Genomic DNA, 10,276 nt, shown 5'->3' on the forward strand with positions numbered 1-10,276 from the left:
CAGCCTACCCCTGGAGGGGGACATGTTTAACAGTCCCATCCCTTGCTTATCGCACCATTTGTATCGTTCTGCACTTACAGCAGTTTTTCTTGAATAAGTAATGCAGCACCTTTTTGCTTCCATTTGCATTTCTCTTTTATACATATGTTCATTTGTGACATGTCGCATCCGTACGTTTTGGTACGGCTAAATACACCAGGGGCTTATGTTTCCCGCATCATGGTGTGATAAGTCTGAACACTTTCATAAGTGCGGCACCCCGAACTTATAGCATTATATGCATCGGCTCTGAATCATGTCTTGGCTCAATGGTTGGGTTTGCCCGACTCCCATGTTTTGGTACCTTACGTTCCGTTGTATCGGCTAAGGTAGCACTGGGAGAACCACTGTGATTGCGCCCCAGTTGAGCTGGGTTAACGCCTCAGTGGAGAAAGCTAAAACTGACCGTCATGATGAGGCGAGAGCTGGTCGCTGTTCGAGAGGTTTTTTGCGAGTCCTTAAAGACTTATGCCGCCTAGAGCGAGGAGCCGACTTAGTCCGGCCCAGGCGTGGATAGCGCCCCAAATTCGGCCTTCCGAAGACTAGGGGCTTCGCCAAAATTTAAAATTATAGAATTCTATTGCTAAGTTAGAGTGTTCAAGCATTCTAAGTCCGGTTGCCTTGTTCGTTGTGTTGAGCGCCTCCCTAGATGGACCCAAATATGGGAACAAGAGTGCTCAAATTTATTCCGAACACCCCAGCACTCGTGGCATGGGGGCTGAAGCCGACGACTTGCCATCTCTCAGATTTGATAAACAGCCGCACAGAAGGTAATATTTTAAATTAAAATGCGTTGCTTAGCACAAATGAACTAAGCTTTCAACGCACAGGATAACAAAATGCGAGTCTAATCAAATATTACATCTTTGGAGCACTCACCCACAATAGTGCGGGCGCCCTTCAGCACACTCTTATAATACATCTCGGGCGTGCGATGCTCCTTGCCCTGTGGTGGCGGGTCCGTCACGAGCTTCTGGGCATCCATCTTTCCCCAGTGCACCTTTGTGAGGGCAAGGGCCCGACGGGCACCTTCAATACAGGCGGAGTGCTTGATGACTTCAACCCACGGGCACGCATCCACCAGCCGCCGTACCAGGCCAAAGTAGCTCCCAGGCATGGCCTCCTTAGGCCACAGCCGAACTATGAGGCCCCTCATGGCCTGTTCGGCCGCCTTGTGGAGCTCGACCAGCTGCTTCAGCTGGTCCCTAAGGGGCACCGGATGTCCGGCCTCAGCATACTGAGACCAGAAGACCTTCTCCGTCGAGCTCCCCTCCTCGGCCCGGTAGAACGCGGCAGCATCGGACACGCTGCGAGGAAGATCTGCGAACGCTCCTGGAGAGCTAACACTCACATGCTTACTTTGCATGAAAAATGCCTTACCCGCTGCTATTTTCTTCAACGCCTCAATTTCCTGGAGGGCCTTGTAGGCTTCGGCCTTAGCGACTTTGGCACTCTCAAGAGCCGTTGCAAGCTCAGACTTTCGAGTCTTCGAGTCACGCTCCAGGATCTCATGTTTTTTCACGAGATCCTGGAGCTCTTGCTGTACCTCCGCCACCCGCGCCTCCTGCTTCTCTCGCTCGGTTCGCTCCGCGGCCGCATTGCGTTCGGCCGCGGCCACCGCCTCTTTCAAGGTCGCCACCTTGTTTGTGGCCCCTGCAATACCCACGTTATCCTTGTCATTCTTTTTGCAACCAAAATCCTTTTCTATAAGGTACAATTTTAATAAGGTGTTACTCACCTTCCTTGTCCTCGAGCTGCTTCTTGGCACGGCCGAGCTTGTTCTCGGACTACTCGAGGCTTTCCTTCAAAGTATTGACCTCTGCAGTCAGTGCGGCAGAGGTCAGCAGCGCAGCCTGCAATCCCATATTGACATATTTTTTATGACTCCTGCGTATATCTTCTTAGATCCTCAGTCCGGCTTTTCTTTCCGAACACCGAACCGAGCATCAGGGGCTACTGTCTATGCGGTACTATTTTACATATATCAAAATTCTTACCTCAAAGCCTGTTAGAAGGCTGCTGCAGGCTTCGGTCAACCCGCTCTTGGCGAGCTGCACCTTCTGAATCACCGCACTCATAACAGTGCAGTGTTCCTCTTCGATGGAAGCGCCATTGAGCGCCTCCAGCAAGCTATCCGGTGCCTCCGGTTGGACGGAGGCTGCCGGCGTCACGGTCTTGCCCTTCTTACGAAGGGGCCGCCCGCCGGACTCCGGAGCCACTATGGGATCCGGAGCCGAGTCCGGTGCAAAGTCCGGGAGGTTGTCCTGTGACACCTCCGGTGCCTCCTCCTCCTGGCGGGTCCCTTCCCGGGATCCCACCTCGGCATCATCCGTGTCACGGGGGGTGGAGGCGGTCGGAAGAGAATCCATATCCGACGCACCTAAGGACCCGCTCGACGAAGCGGGAAGATCGTCCTTGGGCGGACTGCAGGGTTGTATGCGGCATTAGAAAGGCATTGTGTGGCGAAAAAGAAAAACCATAAAGTTATTCGGGAGTCCGGATACTCACGATGTCGCCAGGGCTTGGCCCTTGGGGGCCAGTCCTCGTCGTCGTCACTGGCGTTGGCAGAGCAGTCCGGGGGAAGAGTTTTTCCCTTCTTGGACCCTTCGGCCTCCCTCGTTGGGGAGGCCTTCCTTTTCTTCCCTCCCTCCCACTGGGGGAGAGGCTTTCTTCTTCTCCTCCTCACCTTGGTGAGAGGAGTCGGCCTCAGAGTCGTCATCCGATAGCACCTGAAAACGGGAACTCTTCTGAGTCCCCGTGGCCTTCTTCTTGGCCTTCTTCTCCGGCACCACGTGGGGTGCCGGAGCCAGCAGCCCCGTTAGGCGGGCGTCCGCTGGGTCCTCTGGCAATGGGGCCGGACAGATAGTCTGTTCGGCCTTCGCCAGCCAGTCCTGTCAAAGGTAAAGGGAGTTTAGATCCCGCATAGAGTCAAACTATGGAAAACGAGCGTTCCGTAAAGGACAAAATCACTTACCTCGTCAGCCAGACGCTGTGAGCTGAATCCGCGATCTTCGGTAGCCGATGCGGGAGCCTCGGCGCCCTTGAACAGCACCTTCCAGACATCTTCGTATGTAGTGTCGAAGAGCCCGCTCAGAGTCTGGTGCTACGCCGGATCGAACTCCCACATATTGAAACCCCATCGTTGGCACGGGAGAATCCGGCGGATGAGCATGACCTGGACTACGTTGACAAGCTTGAGCTTCTTGTCCACCAGCTTTTGGATACAGGCTTGGAGTCCGGTTAGCTCCTCCGAATCACCCCAGATCTGGCCACTCTCTTTCCAGGAGGTGAGCCGTGTAGGGATGCCAGATCTGAATTCCGGGGCCGCTGCCCATTCAGGGTCACGCGGCTCTGTGATGTAGAACCACCCCGATTGCCACCCCTTAATGGTTTCCATGAAAGTGCCCTCCAGCCAAGTAACGTGGGACATCCTGCCCACCATGGCGCCTCCGCACTCCGCTTGGTTGCCCTTCACAACCTTCGGCTTGACACTGAAGGTCTTGAGCCACAAGCCGAAGTGGGGCTGGATGCAGAGGAAGGCCTCGCACACAACGATAAACGCCGAGATGTTGAGGATGAAATTCGGGGCCAGATCATGCAAGTCCAGGCCGTAGTAGAACATGAGCCCCCGGACAAAGGGATGAAGTGGGAAGCCCAGTCCGCGGAGGAAATGGGGAAGAAATACTACCTTCTCATGGGGCCTGGGGGTGGGGATGAGCTCTTCCTCGTCGGGGAGCCGGTGCGCGATGTTGCTGGACAAATATCCGGCGTTGCGCAGCTTCTGGATCTGCCCCTCCGTGACGGAGGAGGCCATCCACTTGCCTCCCGCTCCGGACATAGTTGGAGAAGGTTGAGGTGAAAAGTGCGGACTTGGGCGCTGGAGCTCGAGTTCGCGGAGTTGGATAAGCCAAGGAGGAAGAAGGCGCAGGTAAAAGGGTTGGATCTTTATCCCCTTATATGGGCGGACACAAACATGCGTCCCCACCGGCGTGATAAAACTCGCTTATCCCCCAAGCACCGCAATCAATGGCGCGGTTGGGTTACCCATGTCCGTATTGATGGGAATCCCGGAATAAGGGGAACACGATCTCTGCTTCGACAAGACGTGCCAAGGAAACTGCTTCGCTAAACGCGCTGAGGTGGTACAATAAAAACAATTCGAGTAAAGGCTTGGTAGTGGTGTGACGTCACGCCACAAAACGCGTCAGCAGATTGAACTGGTGTAATATTATTCTCTCTATGGTGGTACGTTGAATTTATTTTTGCAGAGCCGGACACTATCCTGGTGTTCACAATCTTCTATAAATTATTCGGAGGAGGAACCCGCCTTGCAATGCCGAAGACAATATGCGCGCCGGACTCGTCATCATTGAAGCCTGGTTCAGGGGCTACTGAGGGAGTCCTGGACTAGGGGGTGTCCGGATAGCCGAACTATCATCATCGGCCGGACTCCAAGACTATGAAGATACAAGATTGAAGACTTCGTCCCGTGTCCGGATGGGACTTTCCTTGGCGTGGAAGGCAAGCTTGGCGATACGGATATGTAGATCTCCTACCATTGTAACCGACTCTGTGTAACCCTAGCCCTCTCTGGTGTCTATATAAACCGGATGGCTTTAGTCCATAGGACGAACAACAATCATACCATAGGCTAGCTTCTAGGGTTTAGCCTCCTTGATCTCGTGGTAGATCCACTATTGTAACACACATCATCAATATTAATCAAGCAGGACGTAGGGTTTTACCTCCATCAAGAGGGCCCGAACCTGGGTAAAACATTGTGTCCCTTGTCTCCTGTTACCATCCACCTAGACGCACAGTTCGGGACCCCCTACCCGAGATCCGCCGGTTTTGACACCGACAGCTATAGTGAAAGCCCGCCAGGCGGCGGCACTGTAGCCATGCTTACACCAACAAAGCCATCGTCACCAAGAGTAAGGCAACAATAACCAGCAGCCGACAAGACCCCCAGGTGGTGGGCCCAGCCTGTTGGCCAAGAGGCAGGCAGCCGGCGGGACCCACCTGTCAGCGGGCCCCAGCGGCTGACGGAGAAGCCGGCGACTACAGACACTGATGGCCTGGACCCACAACTAGCCGAATTACCATTGTACCCCTGGGGGTAGGCCTATATAAACCCCCCAGGGCACCATGCAAATGGTTGATCTCTTAGAGTTTTAGACACCACATAGAGAGAAGAGGAGAGCTAGCCTTGCCCTTCTTCTTCCTCTAGCTAAACAGCTCAAGGAGCCTCTTGTAGCTACTTGTTTTGATCTAGTGATCATGCGGAGACCCCGCATAGCAGGATTAGGGGTGTTATCTCCTAGGAGAGCCCCAAACCTGGGTAAGATTCGCCGGCGTGCATGTCTTCACCTTATCCCGTTTCCAGGCACCGGTGATGTCTTACTGGCTCCCATAGTGATAAGCCACCAGTTGGCATATGTCGCACCTACCACCCGACACACATTGAGTCTATAGGAAAGTCAATACTATTAAAAGGGGATGAGGTGTTGCTTAATGGCTTACTTGCTCAAAATGCTTAGTGATATGCTCCAAAATCCCTCAACCACTTTCTCATATCCACATTTGTCCCAAACCAAAAGTCAAACTCGGCCCCACCGATTTGATCCATCCGACGCCATCGAGTTCATTTGACATAGCCACTGTGAGTAACCCTAGTCACTTCAGTCTCACCGATAGGGATCTCGGTCTCACCGAGATGGGGTTGCAAACTCTCTGTTTTCCTTTGTAACGTTTCGGTCTAACCGAGATGAGCGATCAGTCCCACCGAGTCTGCAATGCAAACTCCCTATTTCCTTTTTGTAATGCTTCAGTCCCACCGAGACGAGTGAATGGATCCCACCGAGTTTGCCTGACCAACTCTCTATTAGCTTATTATTACCAAAGTTTATTCAACCGAGATTGTGTAATCGGTCTAGCCGAGATTACATTATTCCCTCACCCTAATGATATCAGTCCCACCGAGATGACATGTTGGTCCCACCGAAACTGCCTAACGGACACATATGTACTGAATCGGTCCGACCGAGTTTTCTGATTCGGTCCCACCGAGTTTGGTATAATGTGTGTAATGGTTAGATTTTGTGTGGAGGCTATATATACCCCTCCACCCTCTCCTCATTCGCGGGGGAAGCCATCAAAACGTGCCTACACTTCAACTATTCATTTTCTGAGAGAGAGCCACCTACTCATGTGTTGAGACCAAGATATTCCAATCCAACCATATGAATCTTGATCTCTAGCCTTCCCCAAGTTGCTTTCCACTCAAATCATCTTTCCACCGAATCCTATCCTATGAGAGTGAGTTGTGTGTTGGGGAGACTATCATTTGAAGCACAAGAGCAAGGAGTTCATCATCAACACACCATATATTACCTTTTGGAGAGTGGTGTCTCCTAGATTGGTTAGGTGTCACTTGGGAGCCTCCGATAAGATTGTGGAGTGAACCAAGGAGTTTGTAAGGGCAAGGAGATTTCCTACTTCATGAAGATCTACCCTAGTGAGGCAAGTCCTTCATGGGCGATGGCCATGGTGGGATAGACAAGGTTGCTTCTTGATGGACCCTTCTTGGCTGGAGCCCTCCATGGACTCGCGCAGCCGTTACCCTTCGTGGGTTGAAGTCTCCATCAACGTGGATGTACGATACAACCACCTATCGGAACCACGACAAAAACATCTGTGTCTCCTATTGCGTTTGCACTCTCCAAACCCATCCCTTTACATTCTTGCAAGTTGCATGCTTTACTTTCCGCTGCTTATATACTCTTTGCATACTTGCTTGAATTGTGTTATGATTGCTTGACTTGTTCTAAGTTGTTAAAATCTACCAAGAACTAAAATTGGGAAAAGGTTAAGTTTTTTATTTGGTCAAGTAGTCTAATAACCCCCCCCCCCCTCTAGACATACTTTCGATCCTACAACATTCAATATCACTCCTTTCAAGAGAGGATACCACACCCTCCTCGGATGGGATGCACTCTCTAATTTCCAAGTGATACCGCATTATGGCTACATGAAGCTTAAGATGCCAGGCCCAAATGGGATGATCACCATCTCAAGCGACATCGACAGAGCACTTAAAGACGAGACCAAGATGGCGTCGCTCACCCTCAAGACTATGTCTGAAGCCTTAACGGTCAAGGAACTAATCGTGTTACACGCCGAAGTCGGCTAGGATGATGTCATCCTTGACAAGTGACCGAGGTTTACTTCATTCAAACCAGCCGAAGAAATAATGAAATTTCAAGTGCACCCGATGGACCCCGCTAAAACGACGTCCATAGTAGCAAACCTGGATCCATAAATTGCAAAGCCCTTGCGCACTTTCCTTCGGGAGAATGGGGACATATTCGCCTAGCACCCATTCGACATGCCAGGGATACCCCACAGGCTCACAGAACATAGTTCGAACATACTGAAAGGCTACAAGCCAGTCAAGTAACCGTTTCGGCATTTTTCCAAACCCAAGCATCAAGCAATGGGTGAGGAGCTGGCTAAACTACTAGAGGTCGGGTTCATCCGAGATATAAAACACCCCAATGGGCTTGCCAATTTGGTCATGGTACCAAATAAGGATAGGTCCTGGCAGTTGTGCGTCGAATTCAAAGACCTCAATAAAGCCTACTCCAAAGACCCCTTCCCCCCACCCCGCATTGATCATATTGTAGACGCCACGGTAGGCCATGATGCACTATGCTTCTTGGAAGACTATTCGGGATACCATCAAATAAAGATGTAGGAATTTGACCAGGTGGCGACCGCCTTCATCATGCCTTACTGCCCGTTCTGCTTTAGGCGGATGCCCTTCGGAGTAAAGAACAACGGTGCCACATACCAACGCATGATTCAAACAAGCTTGGAAAAACACATCGGGAAGATTGTCGAGGCCTACATGGATGATGAGGTTGTCAAAACCAAACACACCAGACAATTGGTGGACAACCTTCGAGATACATTTGCCAGCCTACGAGAATATCAAATTAAACTCAATCCGGAGAAGTGTGTCTTCGGAGCCCCGGCTAGCAAACTCCTCATCTTCATCATATCCAGTCGAGGAATCAAAGCCAATCCGGCCAAAATTCGAGCCTTGGACCGTTTGCAGGTACCAACAGAGCTAAAAGCATATACAAAAGTTAGCAATCTCCGTGGCGGCCTTGAGCCGCTTCATATCACAACTCGGTGAGAAGGCCCTGCCCCTATACAGGCTATTAAAATAGGCAAATACATTCAAATGGACCGAGGAGGCTGTGGCGGCTACTACTTCTTGAGCTTCCATTGATTTTTCCCTTAAAGAGGAAAGGGTGATGAAGCAAAGTAGAGATAAGTATTTCCCTCAGTTAAGAACCGAGGTATCAATCCAGTAGGAGGCACAAGCAAGTCTCCAATCTATGTACCTGCACAAACTAACAAACAATTGCACACAACGCGAAAAAGGGGTTGTCAATCTGATGCGGAGCATCCCACGATCATCCCCATGGACGTACCTACTTCCCCCTCGACACCACTTGGACCTATGACAAGAGCTCAAGCAAAGGCTATCGAAGATAAGGTGAACTCGCTCCCCTTAGAACTACCCTTCTCTACACATGAGTCATAGCTACTACCTCAAGCGGAAACATTATGTGTGATCAGGTACTTGGAAGGAGACCACGGAACAGCTACATTCGATGGCCAAGACAGCGAGGACACTGAGCGTGAAGGTCAAGAAGAAGAGCTGCCATGCAAGCTATTGGCTCTGGACGTCCGGCCCATCACGGACGTCCGACCCCTGAAGGTCATAACAGCCAAGGAAAACAGGCCAACAAACGCTACAGTGGCCGGACGTCCGACCAGGACCAGATGTCCGACAACTCCCAAGCTCCGAATGACCGAGCCTCTCCGGACGACTGACAACTCCCAAGCTCCGAATGACCGAGCCTCTCCGGACGACCGACACTTCACCAACAGAACTGAATCTATGAAAATCCGAGGAAGACCGGACGACCGAACGACCGACAAAAGAACCAAAACTATGGAACTCCGAAGCTCTACGGTCGTTCGGACCGTCCCGAGCCTTCGGGCATCCGATGCCCACCGGACGTCTGATCCCTGGCTGTGTCCAGTTGCGGGCAGAGGCCCATGTACCCCTTCACTCCGCCCCTCTTTTGCACTTAGACTATAAATAGACCTCCTCCTCCTCGTAAAGAGGGTTAGTGTTGATTTAGCTCATTTGTCAGATAGAGCCTCGCTCATCCATTTGGATCTACTCCTTCGCGAGGGACCGACACCTGGAGAAGATCCACTTGGATTCAAGACCTCCTTTCGGAGAATACCATCGTCAAGACCTCCTCACGGAGAAGAACCGGTTACCCTATGTATCGTCCCTTGTTGGATTTGGATCTTGTACCACTTTGTGCCTCGATGATCTAGCGCATGTGTGACTTTATTCTTGTTGGTTGAGTGTTCTCTCAAGTTTTTCCCTCATTCCCCTCCTCATGTTCTTCGTGTTCTTCGTAGGGATCCGCTCAAAACATGAAAGATCAGCCTCTAGGGTTCTACCCTACATCATCTTGGTATCATGAGCCACGTTGATCATGTTTTTGGAGCCCCTACCCCGTGTCTTCTAGCTTGATTTTGTTGTTTTTGTCCTAAATCCAAAAATCCCCACCAAAAATAGCCCCATTTTTTTTGTGATTTGTTGGTGTGATGAAGTTTTGTTGGATTTTATCCATGGATTTGATTTTCCACGTGTGGATCTAGCTTTCCCCACCCTCTCCACCCTTTTCCATCCACAAAATCGCTCAAATTTGACCCCTCCACCATCTTCCTCAACGAAATAGAGGTGTTCATCCCCTGCCCAAAATCGCCCAGGCACCGGATGTCCGACAGATTCCGGACGTCCGACGACTTCCGGTCATCCGACCATCTTTGATCATCCGACCATTCCTGACAAAACTGAATATTTTCAGTTTGTTTTCCCCCGTTCCACCGCCAGTTTCCGCATACGCACTTGCATACCACCACCGCATTCCGCAACCACCATCGCTTACCCATTTCGCCCTTCGACAAGTTTTGACACATGTTGGTCTTTGAGAATTTGAGTTGTGGTTCCCATGTCCTATTGTGTTTCGGCTATATAGGTACGGTTCAACATCAACATCATCACCTCTCATCTTCGCAAGGATCAATCATCCGTCCTTGCCTTACAAACGACGCATAATTGACGGTAATCTCGACGACA

This window comes from Triticum dicoccoides, chromosome 7B (genome assembly GCF_002162155.2).
Source record: "Triticum dicoccoides isolate Atlit2015 ecotype Zavitan chromosome 7B, WEW_v2.0, whole genome shotgun sequence".
Classification (NCBI taxonomy): Eukaryota; Viridiplantae; Streptophyta; class Magnoliopsida; order Poales; family Poaceae; genus Triticum; species Triticum dicoccoides.